The following is a 17,047-nucleotide window of genomic DNA, read 5'->3' on the forward strand; positions in this document are numbered from 1 at the left end:
CCCCCCCCCCCCCCGCCCATCAGTGCCTGAAGCAGGTGGAAGAGCTGGCCCTGTGATCATAAGAGAGAGAGCCATCCTTGACCCCCACCAGCCGCAGCACTTGGGAGAGCAGGCCCTGCACCTCACCAGGGCACCACAATTGAGCCAACACTGTCAGCACATGTGTGGAAGAGCCAGTCCCAAAACCATGACCATAAAAGAGCTGCCTCCATGAACCATCTGTCTTGTGGTGACATGGGTGAGGGAGAAGTACCCCCCCCCACACACACACACACAAGTCTGAGAAGGTGAGAGAGATGGCCCTGAGAGAGAGAGAGAGAGAGACAGAGAGAGAGAGAGACAGAGAGAGAGAGAGAGAGAGAGAGAGAGAGAGAGAGATCCCTGACCCCCACCAGCTACACCATTCAGGAGAGCAGGCTTCTACTGAAAAGTGGGATGATGGGAAGCCCCTGTCTGTATCCCTATATGATTGACATTAGCCAGCTGCTCTTCCACTGTCCTGTCCGGTCCAGAGCACCTGTTCTCTCACCAGGTCATCTCTGGCCATATTCTCTGATGACTTAGCCACCTATGCCCTGACATGTGGGGTCAAGTCACACTCAGTAAGGTTCCTAGCAAGTACATTTCCAAGGTGGGGTGGTATAATTTGACCCATTGTGTGTGTTCATAAATGGGTTGCTGTACCAAGTGAGGTGCTAGTTGGGTGTGGTGGTGCACACCTATGACCTCAACATTTACGAAGGGGTACAGAGGGATCTACATGCTGAGTCCGGGGCGTGTGGTATGAGACCCTGAGAGTCTGAGGCTGGACTGAGCTACAAGCTACAGACTGAGTCTGGGGCGTGTGGTGTGAGACCCTGAGAATCTGAGGCTGGACTGAGCTACATGCTGAGTCCAGGGCGTGTGGTGTGAGACCCTCCCTGTCTCAGAATCGCTGAATGGGAGGTGAGGGAGCCGTAGTCAGTAAAGGATCTGCTTGAACCCCAGAACTCATGGCAGTGACTCATGCAGGGAGGCCAGACAAGTAGATTACTGGGGATCAGCAGCAGCCCAGTCTAGTTTGCTCAGCTAGCTCCAGACCAATAGGAGACCCTGTCTCAGAACTAAGGCGAGCAGTTTCTGAGGAATGGCACCTGAGGCAGCATTCCACCTCTGTGTGTATGGGCACATATTGCACATGCACCCTCCTCACAGGAGCTCACACGGACACACCCCCATGCATGTCAGGACACCCCCACACACCCTCCCCCACACAAACACACCAGCATAGGGCTTGGGATGTGGCTGAGCACCTGTCTGGTAAGTTTGAAAGCCTGGATTTCAACCCCAGAACAGCCAAAATGCAGCCAAATGAGTAAAAACAGAGTAATGAATGACTTAGTTAAAAAGATGCAAGATGTTACAGATTGGTCCTAGCTCCAGATGAGGCTGTGAAGGGAGGAGTCTTGTGTTGGAAGCTCTGGTTCCCGGTGAGCACAGTTTTAATTGTTTATGTGTTTATTTTGTTTGTTTACTTTTCTGAGACAAGGTTTCCCTGTGTAGCCTTGGCTGGACTGGAATTTGCTATGTAGACCAGGCTGGCTTTGAACTCATAAAGATCCACCTGCCTCTGCCTCCAGAATGCTGGGACCACCCATCCTGTTTATAGATTTAAACAGCCACCTCATGCATGCAGCAGCTACTAACGCCCCCATTTCATGCACAGAGAAACTGAGGCACAGGAAGGCGAGGCAACTTGCTGTGTACCACGCAGGTAGGAAATGTATAGGACTGAGATGGGAACCCAGACAACTGGCGCCCACTCACCCACCCCCATAAGTCCTGTGACACTGTGTGAGGCATCTTGGTGTGTCTGTCTTCAGGCCTGCCTGAGATGAAACCAACCAGGACTCCAAGATATAGGCCTCTGTGTGTGCGTTGCTCGTGTGAGTGTATTGTGAGTGTGGTGTGTGTGTGTGTGTGTGTGTGTGTGTGTGTGTGTGTGATGTGGGGAAGGGTCAGGATGTGATGCTGTGGGGTGGGACTGTGAGGTGGCAGGGGAGAGACCGCACGTTTAAGCCCTTATATTTGTCTGTGCAGGTCGGACTTTTGGCTGCAGGCTGTGGTTGAGCTACCTAGCTCATCAGCCCTTCTCCAGTTCTGGTCCTGGGACTGCAAGGTGGGGAGGAGTTCTTACCAGCTTCCATTCTTGGAATTCCAAGCCCTGTGAACTAGGGATAAGTTAAGGAGCCATCCCCTAGGGGGCCGGGGGTGGGGTGGGGGACCAGGGTGTGGGGCTGGCTTTTCAACCTACCTCGTAATCACTTCCTCTGCCGGAGTTAAGCCCACCTCAAGTCACTGCTCCTCACTGAGCTGTTCCCAGGGCATCCACACCCAGGTATGTGGTGTGTGCCCCGCAACTGAGGCTAACCTAGTGGGCACTCAAATCTACCCCTCTGTCCATAGCTGTGTGCCCAGGTGTGGGGTGCATCTGTAGAAAGTAGAAACCTTCCCGACAGAAGTGGCGTCTATATGCCATTGCTGTCTCGTAGGACACCATTTTCAGGCCATACAAAGTCTCCATCCGCGTAGGCTCGTAGAGACCTTGGTTGTGCCCACGAAGGTTCAGATTAACACACTCTTTGCCTCTCTAGAATTCCACCTTTTCCTCATCTCAGTCACACGTCTCCCTGGCAGGAGTCTAGCCCATATTCCCTTACAACGTCATGGCTTGCATTTTCTTTCCCGTTCCTTAGCTAACATGGTGACTTAGGGCCTCCTTCTGAGATCCAGGCAGAACCCCGGATGTTTCTCTTGGACCTGTGTTCCTGGGTCCTTTTCTTGTCCATCTTCTGAGGCCTCTGCCCATTCTCCAGCTGTGGACTTGAGAGCTCTCCTAAACCCCGGAGCAAGGCTACAAATGCCCGCAACGGCACCCTGCTTGCCTGTGCTTCAGGTGGCTGCTTTGTCGATGTTATTTCATTGCCCTGCCCCCACTCTGGCTGGGCATTGCCCCATTGTCCATCAGAGCCGCGGCTCTGTGGGCCTGACACCCTGCCTTACTGGCCTGGCTTCCGAGGACCAGGCTGGGCTAGTAGGTCACTCTGCCCAGAGTTCCTCCCAGCCTTAGGCTGAGGCTGAGCTGCCCTGACCCTCCTGTGTTGTGACTAAACAACTGTCACACTCAAAGAAACCCAGAGTGGTGACACCAGGAGCATGGCTCTCCACTTATGTCTGTCCCAGTACCGTGCAGAACACACACCAAAGGTGCAAGGACACAGGAGGAGCTCAACAGAGAGTCACTGTAGCTTTCTGCCCGCCACTCTGTGGCTGTTTTGTTTGTTTGTTGTTGTTGTTGTGTGTGTGTGTGTGTGTGTTTGCATTTATATGTGTGTGTATGTTTGCATGCATGCGTTTTTGCTCATGTGGTTGCACATAGATGTGAGGGTGTGTGTGCCTGTGGAGACCCAATATGGATGCCAGGCATCTTCCTTAACCACTCTTCATTTTATTTATTGAGACAGGGGATCCAAAGCTCTCCCCAAACCCAGGCGACTGGTGACCACAAGAGGAGCGCTACTCTGGAGGGAGCCCCTTTCCTTCTCTGACCCAGTTCCGAGAAGTCCCCAGGGATGTGCCAAAACCAGGCGCCAGACCAGGTAGTAAAGGTCAAGCTTGGAGCTGTCAGGACCATACCCAGGACCTCCTTCCCTTGCCGGCAGAGGCGGACAGGAAGGAGACTATTATGCTAATGTGCAGACCCAGGAAGTGACAAGAGAGATCAAAAGGCCAACCCAGAGCTGAAAAGCCTTCCTGTTGCTAAGTCACTGCTCTCCGGGTCTCCCTGTCTCCTAGGTGTGTGTGTGTGTGTGTGTGTGTGTGTGTGTGTGTGGCCGCACACGCGCGGTGGGTGGAGCGCTCGCGCGGAGGGGGATGGGGGATTCGTCAGTCCCTGCCTTCTCGGAGCCTTAGTGCTGAGTCCGATGACCTCAGCTCTCTAGACTTGTGTAAGTCTCCAGGGATCCGGCCCACACCCACGCCCCGTGCAGCTTGGCCGGGCCCTGATTCATTTCCACGTGGTTGGGTAACTAGCTTAGGGAGCCTGACCTTGAGAAGAGGAGCCTGGCTCGGCTCACATCCACAATGGTCACGCTGGCCCTAGTGAGGCCGTGTCCACGTGAAGCAGGACATGACGGACACAAGGTCTTTTTCCACTCCTCTCATCCCCTGGAGACCACGCCCCCCAGCTGTGAAGTCACCCTCCTGAGCTCCGGGTGTCAAAACTCTGCTCCAGATTATCCATTTCCCTTCCTCAGTTTCCACACTATGCTCTATCCCCCTAAGTGTTTCCACTGCTTCGCCCGCCGTGGCAACCGTTCTGGGGGCCCCACTTCTTTGGCTGCCCCTCTCCCTTTCGCCGCTCCCTCATTTTTGCTGTAAGGCAGGGTCTCACTGTGTAGCTCAGACTGGCCTGGAATTCAGGGTAATCCTCCTGTCTCAGGCTCCTGAGCAAAGGTTGGGATTAGGGCACCACAGCCTGCTTATTCTCTGCCTCTCTATGCTTCCCCTCTTGTTGCTGCTACTCCTCCGCACACGCCGTTTTTGGAGTCATTCCCCATGGAGAACAAAAGTGGTTGTTGTCTGTTCTTCTTTTACTCAGATATCATAGGAAGGAAGAATAACGGGTGCACACTTAAAGATAAATACAAGAACAACCAAAGAACAGATAAAAAATGCAATGGAAGCCGGGCGATGGTGGCGCACGCCTTTAATCCCAGCACTCGGGAGGCAGAGACAGGTGAATCTCTGTGAGTTCGAGACCAGCCTGGTCTACAGAGCTAGTTCCAGGACAGGCTCCAAAGCCACAGAGAAACCCTGTCTCGAAAAACAAAACAAAAACAAAACAAAACAAAAATGCAATGGAGTAATACTCACCTGTTAAAAACGACATCATGAAATTTGAAGGCAAATGGATAGAACTAGAAAAAAAAAATCATCCTGAGAGGTAACCTAGCTCTAGAAAGACAAACATGGTATGTACTCATAAGAGGATATTAGCTGTAAAGGATAACCATGCTATAATCCACAGCCCCAGAGAGGTTAGGTAACGAGGGGCCGAGGTGCGACACTTGGATCTCCCTAGAAAGAGTAAACAGAAAATTTGTGGGTGGACTGGGGGCAGCTAGAGAGGGAACATGAGGGATCAGATGGGAGGGATGGAGGAGGAGAGTACTTAAAGAGACTGGTGGAAAGGGGGTCATTCCAGGGTCAGGTAGAAACCTGACACAAGAGAAACTCCCAAGAATATTCAAGGATGACCCAATCTAATACTCCTACCAATAGCAGATACACAGCCTGAACTGGCAAGACTTTTTTCAGCGAAAGGATTGAAACACCAACCCAGTCACATAGCCTTTGACCTACAGTCTGTCCTGCTTATGGGATGTACTGGGATTGGTGTCTTGCTCAATTGCCATCAGAGAGATTTTATCCAGCTACTGGTGGAAAGAGATACAGAAACCCACAGCCAGACATTAGGCTGAACTCAGGGAATCGTGCTGGAGAGAGAAACGAAGGATTGTAGAATCCAGAGGGGTCGAGAACATAACAAGAAAACTCACAGAATCAACTAACCTGGGCTCACAGGGGCTCACAGAGACTGAACCGGCCACCAGGGAGCCTACGTGGGACTGACGTAGGTCCTCTGAATATAAGTGACAGTTGTGTAGCTTGGTCTTCTTGTGGGGCTAACAGTGGGGACAGGGGCTGTCTGTGATGCTTTTGCTGGCTTTTGGGACCCTATTCCTCATATTGGGTTGCCTTGCCCAGTCTTAATACAAAGGGAGGTGTTTAGTCTTACTTCAACTTGATATGCCATGTTTTGTTGATGTTCATGGGAAATCTGCCCTTTTCTGAATAGAAACAGAGGAGGAGTGGATGGGGGGTGGTTCAAAGGAGAAGTTGCAGGGGGTGGGTACTGGGAGGAGAGGAAGGAGGGGAAACTGACTGGGGATGTAAAATACATAAAAAATAAATATTAAAAATAAATAAATCATCAAAAACAAAGTTAAAAAAAGAAGAGTCAAAGGTTTATGAATACCTAGTTTTTACAATTGCTTTGTTTCTCTGTCATTTTGTGGGATAAACTGGGATTTTGCCCAGGGAATGACTATACTGTGAGATTTCTGCCAGGGATGCAAATGTAGGCTCCAGCTGGGATGCCCGGAGGCAGGATGAGGCCCAGCACCTGCATCCCAGAACCCTTGATGCCTTGCCAGGATCCCTACACAGCCTCAGTGCAGCAGACTGCCAGTCATGGTTCTTCTCAACATCTGTGGTATGATACTGTGAAAACCATCGGGTGCCAGGAAAGGTGTTGGGAACTTGAAAATCACTAGAGTGCTGGAGCCGCGGCTGTGCTGTGGCTGTGGGGCGTGGCTGTGGGGCGTGGCTGTGGGGCGTGGCTGTGGGGCGTGGCTGTGCTGGGGCCATGGCTGTGCTGGGGCTCTGGCTGTCTGGTCCTGCTTTATATGCTTTCCTAGAAAATTTAATTTTTTTTTAAAACTTATTTTAAGTAAGTGTGTGTGTGTGTGTGTGTGTGTGTGTGTGTGTGTGTAAGCGCTGGTGCCCTCAGAGGCCATGAGTACTCTGAGCTGGAGTTATAAGCAGTGTGAGCTACCCATCCAAACTCATACTCCAGAACAGCAGTACCTGCTCTTAACTGCTGTGCCATCTCTCTAGATCATATTTGTTTTTGAGATTGGGTCTCACTATGGGGCCTGGCAGGCCTGAAACTTGCTATATAGGCCAAGGATAACTTTGAACTTGCAGCCATTCTCCTGTCCCTGCCTGCCAAGTGCTAATATTACAAATATGTGTGCTACACCCAGCTTTCTGGCCTTTAAAAAATATATCTGGAATAGGATGTCAGCATGGTGACTATATAAGAAAAACACATATATTCTCGATATGTCTCTTACAATACCAGTTATGCGTGTTTCCTTCCCATGTCCGCCCATCCTCTGCCTCTCTGAGACGCCGACTACAATCTCACAACTTAATTTAGTGAAGAGCCCAGTCACATAAAACTCAGACACCAATCAAAAGAAGCAAGCCGTGCAAATGCTACAGTGATATGTCAATCGGAGAACATTAGTGATAATAAAAATTACAGACTGAATAGCACATAGTTTGTCTCCGAGCTGCCTACGCTTTTGACTTGGTTGCCCAACAAGGCTTGGTGACTTCTGGGATAGCTCGAAGAAGCGGCGGGGGAGCGCAACATTTACTGGTTTATTATAAAGGACAGAGCGATACAGAGGAGCGTGCTGGTGAAGAGGCACAGGGTGCATCCTGCAAGAGTCCCCAGCACAAGAGCTTCTCTTCTGGTGAGTGTGTGCACACAGGCATGTGCACATGGGTGTGTCCGCTTACCCAACAGCTCTTCAAACCTTGCACTTAAGTCATTCTTTAAAAAAAAAAATTATTTTCATTTTGTGTGTATGTGTGCTTGCCTGTGTGTATGCATAGGTACTATGGTGGACCTGGTGCCCTTGGAGGTCAGAAGAGGACATTGAATGCCCTGAAGCTGGAATACCCAGCAGTTGAGAGCTGCCGTGTGGGTAGCTGGGAACTGAACCTAGGTTGCAGTACTGACATAACGCTCTAACCCAAGATTATTATTAATTTTTTAGAAAGGGTTTCATGTAGACCAGGTTGGCCTTGAGCTCATATATAGCTATGGATGAACTTGAACTTTTTTTTGTTTGTTTTTCAAGCCAGGATTTCTCTGTGTAGCCTCGGGGCCTGTCCTGGAACTAACTCTGTAGACCAGGCTGGCCTCGAACTCACAGAGATCCGCCAGCCTTTGCCTCCCAAGTCCTGGGATTAAAGGTGAGCGCCACCACCGCCTAGCAAACTTGAACTTTTGATCCTCCTGCTTCACCTCCCAAGTCCTAGGATTCTAGGCCTGTACCACTACTCTCTGCTCATCCTCAGATTTTATGGAGACTTCGTGAGACAGCATGATTGATGAACTCCTTCTGAAGTCTCTCTCCTCTTCCCCAGGGATGGAGGGGTGGGGTTGAAAGCTGCAAGCCTTTAACTGCGGCTTGGTCTTTCTCATGACAGGCCCTCCATGCTGAAGGTACCCAAGAGCCCTTAATAAAAGACATACCTACTACCCAAGAAACTGCAGAAGAGTAAGGCAGGGCTTCCATTCTAGGTTGCTCATGGTCTAAAAGAGCTGCTACAATCCTGCCTTCACATGAAGATTCAAGGGAGGAAGCTTGAGGAATTGAGTGGGTGAGGGGTACTCGCATGCTTGGACTTACATACTGATGATGATGATAAATTTAATATAAATATGCTACTAAAGAGCTGGGGAGATTAGTCAGTGGGTCATGCACTTGCTGTACAAGCCTGAAGAAGGGAGTTCAAATCCCCAACATGCATGTAAATGAGGACTAGGCATGGTGACCTGTCTGTAATTCTAGCACTGAAAGGCAGAGAGAGGATCCCTGGGGCAAGCTGGCCAGCTAGACAAACCACATTGGCTAGTTTTGAGTTTGAGAGACTCCACCTCAGTGAAGACAGTAATGACTGAGGAAGAATCCAGACATCAGCCATAGGCTTACATACAAGCATACACACATCAGCAGACACATACCACACACACGAACACACACATACCGCACACACAAATGTGAATATGCATGCAAATATATATACCACACATAGAAAGGCTGCCAACAAAAAAAAAACATGTTTGAAAACATACAAGATAAAAGCAGGAATCTGTGAGGGACAGCTGAGAAGAGCTTCCCAGAATATGGTGAAAATGTGTATGTAGAAGAATATAGAGAATAGAAAATCGAGACATGACTTCTAAGTGATTGTAAGTAATTCTAATAATTGAAGAAGAGGGGATTGAAATGATACTTAAGAGTAGAATGAAGATGTACCTTCAGAGAGCCAGAAAAAAACTCTATATGCTGATCAAAGTGATATGACTAGAGCTGGCAAGATGATGAGTGGGTACAGGCACTTACCACCAAGCCTGATAATCCTCAGGACACGCACGGTGGAAGGAGAGAGCCAACTCCTGAAAATTATCCTCTGACCTCCATGAGTTTGCTGTGGCACAAGCACCCCCTCCACCAACCAACCAAACAACCAATCAACCAACCAACCAACCAACCAACCAAACAACAACCAAACAACCAACCAACAACCAAACAACCAACCAACAACCAAACAACCAATCAACCAAACAACCAACAACCAAACAACCAACAACCAACCAACCAACCAAACAAACAAACAAACAACCAAACATTTTAAAGAGTGACATGCTTTCTGGTGTGGTGACTCATGTCTATAATCCCAGCACTCAAGAAGCTGAGGAAGGAAGATTGAAGATTGAAGACCTGCCTGTGCTATACAAAGCAAGTTCAAGTTCAGTCTGGGCAACTTAGTGAGACCTCTCGGAGCAGAGACTGTAGCTCAGTGGTGGAGTGCTTGTCTTTGTATGCCCTAAGGCCCTAGGATCAGTCTATAGCACTGCAGAAAGTTGTGTGTGGGTGTGAAGGTGTAAATATGATATGTGTCGGGTGTGTGCACATGTGTATGAGCAAAAAGTTGTATATGTGTGTAAATATGATGTGTGTATATATGAATGCATGTATGTGGGTGGCTGTAGAGTTACAGACAGTTGTAAGATGCCTGATATAGGTACCAGGAACTGTCCTCTAAAGGAGCAGCAAGCACTCTTAACATTTCTTCAGCCCCAAACTTTATTTTTAAAATTCTTGCTATCATCATCAGCAGCAGCAGCAGCGGCGGCGGCGGCAGCGGCGGCGGCGGCAGCAGCACTTTGAACAAGGACTCAGGGTGTCCTCTGACTCACTGTGCAGCTAAGGTTGGTCTTGGACTCCTTGGGTCCTTCTGTCTTTATTTCCCGAGTACCGGGATTTCAGGCATGCACCTCCCTGACTAGCAGGTTTTTGAAACTTTAAAACTATTTTTAAACATTTGAAATTTATGGACTGAAAAATAGGAGCGCTTGATTTTGTGTAACTGGCACCTGGTGGTAGAATTTAAATAAACCCAAAGACCAGCCAGCTGGCGCAGAGGCGGGAGGTGTTGGTGCAATCCGGATGACCAGAGCTCGAGGCCCAGAGCCTACGGTGGAAGGAGAGCTGACAACTAAAACTTGTCCTCTAACCTCCACAGGAGCCTTGTGCCACACACATGCCTGCACTTACATATAGCATACACACACAATGAAAATGATGAAATAAGACGAACTAAGAAAGGTAGCCAAAAATGTATTCTGTGCAAATTACCTAGGACAGGCTGGAGTTAAAGTTTAGGACACAGGAACAATTATAAGAAGACATTTTGTTCTAGAATAGCATTCAGGTTAAGGATCTCAGTAAATAATTCAGTGGAAGAAATTGGCTAGCATAGTGAAATGGGAAATGAATACCCAGGTGGAAACGGATTTAAAAATGATAATTCTGTGTTTTAAGAACAGGTGCAATGTGCTGAACTTTGCCCCTAGATACGGTAGATTAAACAGCTGCATAATTCAATTGGTGATAGACCAAAGATGAAAAACACAAAGAGTACATGTTACTACGTCCACTGTCAAGACAGACATGACTAATCTAGTTCTGCTTTCCTGATGATTGACTCCACACAGATGAAAAGGTGATTTTTTTTTTTTCATGGAACGATAGGTTTTGGAGTCCTTGTCCTTATGGAAGATCAAGGTCCTTTATCGGGTTGCTTGGCAATGGATCACAGACTGTGAATGTGGAAGTGAATGAACAGTGGCCTGGTGTGGTGTGACCTTTCCTAGGGACACACGAACGGTGTCTAGGTGTCTGTTCGCCCTGCGTAGGGCCCTAGCGACAGAACAAAGAACTGATTCCACCCATATCTAGCCGAGTGACCCAGAGAGCTTATTGGGGTTATTTGCAGAAACAGGGGTCAGCAAAGGTAGATGTATCACCTACAGCCCACCCCAGCGTGGATGACAACTCACATCCCTGGAGTTCCCTGAACAACTCCACCAAAATGTTTCTCCTTCTTTAGAAATTGTTCAGTCCTGAGTAACCTTGGGGAGGGGGTTGTGAGTCTCGTGACTTCCTGAGTGTTCATTAGCTCCCTGAGCATATAAAGAGGGACTGCCTTAATTTTCTTCTCTAAACAAACCAAATGACACTGGAGTCTGATCACCCCCCCCCACCTCCACCGCCCGCACTGCTCTGGTCAAAGGAACCTACTGGCGAGCTTGGTATTTAGACAGTGACAGATGAGACAACCTCCCTGGTAATGTCCAAAGCACACAATAACACCCAGGAGGCGAAGACAGGAGGATTGCCCCAAGTTTGAGGCTAGCCTGGGCTACATAGTGAGTTCCAAGTCAGCCGAACTACGTAGTGAGATTATCTCAAGAAAACAAAAACAAGGGGCTTGAGAGATGACTCAGTAGTGTATGATCCTGCATAAGGCCTGGGTTAGGTTCTCAGCACACATGTGATGTCTCACAACCACCTATAACTAGTTCTAGGGTGTCTGATGCCCTCCCTCTCCTCCAGGGTATCGGATGCCCTCTCCTCCAGGGAATCATCTGATGCTCTCTCCTGTGTATTTTGAGCCCTGTTCACATGAGGCACAAATTTGCATGCAGGTAAATCACTCATATGAATAAGATAAAATAGGAGAAAAATGCTAAAACAACACTAAAAAGCAGAAAAAAAAATAGAGTACAGATGAGTTGAGGGAAGGGCATCTTCTGGTCTGGTTCTGAACATTATGGGGGAAAGGAGGCATAGAAGGTGGGAGCAGAAACATTAAAGTATGCGTGGAACCAGTATTCAACTTGCAATGCTAGGGCTTCCTAAAACTAGCACAAAAATGAACAAACCAGGACGTCCAACAAGTCACAACCACACCTACAATGGCCCACATGGAACTAAGTACCACAACCGTCTCCATGGTTTTGTCTCCTCCCAACCACACATGCACCATACACAACTGCAGAAAAATTCCCGCTACAACCTGAGAGCCCCAACCCAACACGGGCAGTCCCCATGCTGGCTGAGAGACGGTCTTCCCCAACGTGAGCGACCTAAAGTCACTTTGTCAAGGTCATCGACATGGCCAAGCAAGCACACAAAACTGAAGAGTGGAAACAGACTCTTGACTCACCTCCGGTCCGTCTTGCTCTGGCCCTTGCTCCTGACTTTGCAATACAGTAGTGATGGGTCCTGAGCTGACCTGAAAAAGGAGGCTAGGCAGAGGGTGTGGTTAGGTCTTGGTCAAATACTGCCATCTTCTTCTAGAAGACGGAGAGTCATCAGAGTCAGGAATGCATGAAACCTAAAGAATGGGCTTGCATGTATCCTTTGGGGGTGGCACCCTGCTCACAAGGAGGACAAAAGGCAGAGCAGGGTGGAATCCAGAGAGGCATGTGGAGGCTTGGGGACTCTGTAGGAAATGAGTCACCTGTCAGGTTGCAGAAGAGTAGGAACAGCACCTCCCAGTTGTGGGTCTCCTTGCCTGGGTCGTTTCCCCACTTCCCTGTCCTTCACACTCTTCTCTGCCTCATGTGTCCTTATTTTTAAAGAAGCCACTACCTGTCCTCAGCTCCCTTTCCACCTCTCACAGGGTCTCTTTTCTATCCCCAGACTGCTAGGACCACATTATCTAGAGCGGCCGCTTCTTCTTAGCCTCGAGGTTACTGGATCTGTACAAGACAGTGTTTAGACAGTCTTGCCTTTAGTCATTGCAACAACAAGAAGGATATGGCAGTGAACCTACCACTATCTGCTTCATGTTAGGACGCACTACAAGACAAAGAGATGTGGAGCAACAGATCTATTTATTCATTTATTCACTTGTCATGGTGATTACGTTGTAGCTCAGCCTGGCCTCAAACTTGTTGTACAGCCAAGGATGAAGTTGAACTCCTAAGCTTCAGAACTTTGTCCTTCTGAAGCGGTAAAATGAAGATTTAAGCCTGGTGGCGTCTGCTTTTCACCTCCAGTGCACTGTTTTCCAGTGTCTCGCTGTGAAGAACGGCATGATCTTTAGCAACCGCGTAAGCGAGCTTGGGAATTTTATACTTCAGAAGAATGTTGTGTCCTTGGCCTTGTTCTGATGGGGGAAATGGCCGCTAGAAATACCTTGTAGTGCGGGCTTTCCCCGGTGGGGGTGCTATCAGGCTTCTCTCTGTGTCTGTGCACTAGCGTGTTTAGGATTCCTTTTCTCCATCCCTCGGTGTGCAGCTACGAGGGTCCCTCACTTCTACTGAATCCCGAGGATTTCTAGGTCTCCCTCCAGCTGGTGACAATCCTAGAGCGTACTTACCGTGAGATCAGGGGCTGTAACTTTCTTACCGTTTACTGATCCCAGGACCTGGCTCCCGGAAAGCCTGTGGCAGATGCGAGAGCGTCACCTCATGCATGAATGGTGGATGGCTGAGAGGCGGGCAGCGTTTCCCCAACACACCGCCTGCTATCCTGCCTGATCTTGTTAGGCATCCTCTCTATATTATTTCAGTAGGCCTGGGGTGTTTATTATCTATTCAATAATCACTATGTCATATATCAAACTTTTATCATCTTGTGGCAATGGAATAAGATTGTTTCGATACAGGCATTAATTCTGCTGTCTGTCTCATGAGTTCCTGTGGCTGTACATCCTAAACAATAATGTTTCATTTTTAAAAGTTTGGGTTAAGACACATTCCACAATACTGCCCACCAACAAATTCTGGTCCACAGAAGCACCAGCCCTTGCCCCCTGTTGCTTTGACTCTGTTTCCTGATCTTTATCTTACACATCTTTTCATTTCGTTCCTAATGGCAGAGCTTCCCCAGTTTGCTTCAGATAGTTCCTTGTCATTCATGTTGGCCTCTTCCTTCAAGAACATTCTTTGCTGGTCCTCCTTTCTCTCCTCCTTCTCCTTCTCTGTCTCCTCCTCCTTTTCTTGAGGAAGAGTCTTAAGTAACCCAGGCTGGATGAAAACCTGCTCTGTTGCAGATGGTGACCTTGAACTTGGTATCCTCCTGCCTCCTCTTCCTGAGTGTTAGGTTACAGGGGTGCACCCCAGTGCTAAGACTCAAACCCAGACTGCTGTGTATGTTAGGAAACTGCTCTACCGAGCCCGAGGCCACTAAAGTTATTTTTGTATCTAAAGGTGCACTGTGAATGTAAAAATTGGCATAGATCACTGGAGGCTCTTCCTATGCCCACATGCCACCAATGGTTTATTTTTCAATTCTGAGAGGAGACTCCAAAGTCCGAGACAATCAACCTGCTGGCAGTTCTTCTGGCCATTTGGTAACTTCCAGGAGTCTGCTATCATTTCTTGAATTTCCTTACCCCCTCCCTGTTTTCAGTGACCCTAATAGACATGGCAATTGTTATTTATAGAAGATGCCAGTAATTATGGGGAGTTCAAGTCTCAGAGCTACCCAGTGTGGGGAGGGACAGGCCGTAGGGTGGGGTGGGGGTTGGGCTGGTCACAGAAGCTACAGTAGGACTTAGTGCTTCGGGGAAACCAAGGTTACAGTCATAATGCAAGAAGGCCCTGCAAGCTGCTGGTTAAAGAGTTGAGGGGAGAGGAGGCGCCATGAGGGCTGAGTTGTCATCAAGGAGCCCTGGAAACTCATGTAGGGATCCAGCACCGTAGTCTATCCTGGTCAATAAACCTTGACCACACAACTAATGTAGCCTACATAGGCTATTGGAAGATACCTGGACCGGGCTGAAGAAAGGGCAGGAAGCAGAATTGACAGAACGTGACATACCACTTCCTGTGAGACAGGTCGTGCATCTCTGGGATTTACACCTAAATGGGACATTTCTGAAGTTTACCTGTGAGCTAACTGGCCCAGCCCTCAGGCCTCAATGATGGCTCACATGGGGCAGTTGAGGTAACTTCCTGCAGAGTAGTGACCTGGGGCTGAACTGACACTTCACTGTGTGGTCTGAGCAAGCTGACCAAGTCCAGTTCAGTCAGTGTGCTGACTCCACACACTTTAAGGAATCTGAACAGAGTTCAGAGGCTCGTGCCTATAAACCTAGCTCTGGAGAGGCTGAGGGATCAGGAGTGTGAGTGTGAGGAGAGCCTGACTATACACAGCAAGATACAACCTCAAAACAACAACAACACAAACAAAAACTATGACAACAGCAAAAGCAAACAAAATCAACAAGGTGGGGAGGAGTCCCTGGTCTGTAAACCCAGTATTGGGAGGTGGAGGCAGGATGCACGCCTTTAATTCCAATATTTGGGAGGCAGAGGCAGGCAGAGCTATGCCATTCACCTAGCCTACGTGGTGAGTTCTTGGATAGCCAAGGCTACAGAGATCCTATCTCAAAAAGAACCTAAATAAGATAAAAATACCTAGATAAAAATAGATAAATAGGGGCTGGAGAGATGGCTCAGTGGTTAAGAGCATTTCCTGTTCTTCCAAAGGTCCTGAGTTCAATTCCCAGCAACCACATGGTGGCTCACAACCATCTGTAATAAGGTCTGGTGCCCTCTTGCGGCCTGCAGACGTACACACAGACAGAATACTGTATCAATAATAAATAAATAAATATTTAAAAAAATAGATAAATAAAAACAAAACACAAATATGNTACGTGGTAGAAGAGAACCCACAAGCTGTCCTCTGACTTCCACACACACACTGCGGCACATGAACACGCATGCTGTGGCACACATGTGTGCACTCTGTGGTGATGCTCCTCCTGAAAGAAGTCAATGAAAAGCTGGAGCAATAGTGCAACAGACTCAGTGGTGTCCATTCTTCAGGCCACCACAGGCATTTGCTCCCTCGGCCTTGAGGGCTCCTCTGAACTGCTATCCTACCCTCAGCACCACGAGTTTGCAAATCCGCAGAGGCTGTTCCCTGATAACCAATCAACCCATCTGACGTCCGTGAGCGATTCTCTGAGTCCTCTGTTGGAGCGCTATAGGTCTTACCCACTCCATTGAGACCTCAGAGAGTTCAAAACAAACCAAAGGCAAATCTGCACTGGCCAGAGTCCTGTTTATGAGTCTCTTTGGAGGTAAGACACTTCAGATCAGACTAAACATTTAAGTACTTGTGACCAAACAGGACTCAAAATGGCCAACTAACCGGACGGTGACAGACTTGGAGATGCACACATAATCCAAGGTACAAGGAGGCTGCAGAAGAGAGGAAAGAGTTCAAGTCCAGCCTAGGCTACCTAGCAAGTGCTATTAAATAAAGGGGCCGGGTGGTGGTGCACACCCTTAATCCTAGTACTAGGATAGGAGGCAGAGGTGGGCAGATCTCTGTGAGTTCAAGACCAGCCTGGTCTACAAAGTAAGTTCCAGGACAGTCAGAGCTATATAGAGAAATCCTGTCTCAAAAGAAAAAAAAAAAAAAAAAGAAAGAAAACAAACAAAGGAGCACTTCCTGTGCGAGCACTAGGACCTGAGTTTACTGCTCCATTATCTAAGGGAAAAAGCCACCTGCGGCCACTAGCCTGTAATTCTAGCCTGTGAAAGGCTGAGACAGGAGGATCCCAGGGGCTTGCTGGTCTCCTGGTTCAGTGGGAGGGGAATGGAGGGGAGTGACCGAGCAGGACACGGCCTGCCATCTCTGGCCTCCATGAGCATGCATGGGTGTGTGCACTAGCACATACAGGTGTGTATATACCACACACACATGTGTACACACACTAAAGATCTGAAAAATCTATTGTGATATTAGTAATCTTGATGCATTTGATAAGGATGTTCAGTTGTTCTGTTGGGTACAGCCATCTCAAGATAGTGACTTGAATTATGATTGACAGCATCCTAATGGAATGTCAGAGCTCTATGGATTTCACTGAATTTGAAACACACTGGTCTTTTCATATAAATACTAGTAAGATACCACCGTACAGAACTGGGGATGGTGATACACACCTGTAAGCCTGGCACTCAGAAGAATGATGCAGGTGGCTGGCCATAAATTCAGGCCATCTTAAGCCACCGCCTGACAAAACAAGCAGTTTCTCAAAAATAAAG

The sequence above is a fragment of the Alexandromys fortis genome, unplaced genomic scaffold, assembly GCF_014885135.2.
Source record: "Alexandromys fortis isolate MF-2015 unplaced genomic scaffold, M_Fortis_MF-2015_v1.1 scaffold_138, whole genome shotgun sequence".
NCBI classification, from domain to species: domain Eukaryota; kingdom Metazoa; phylum Chordata; class Mammalia; order Rodentia; family Cricetidae; genus Alexandromys; species Alexandromys fortis.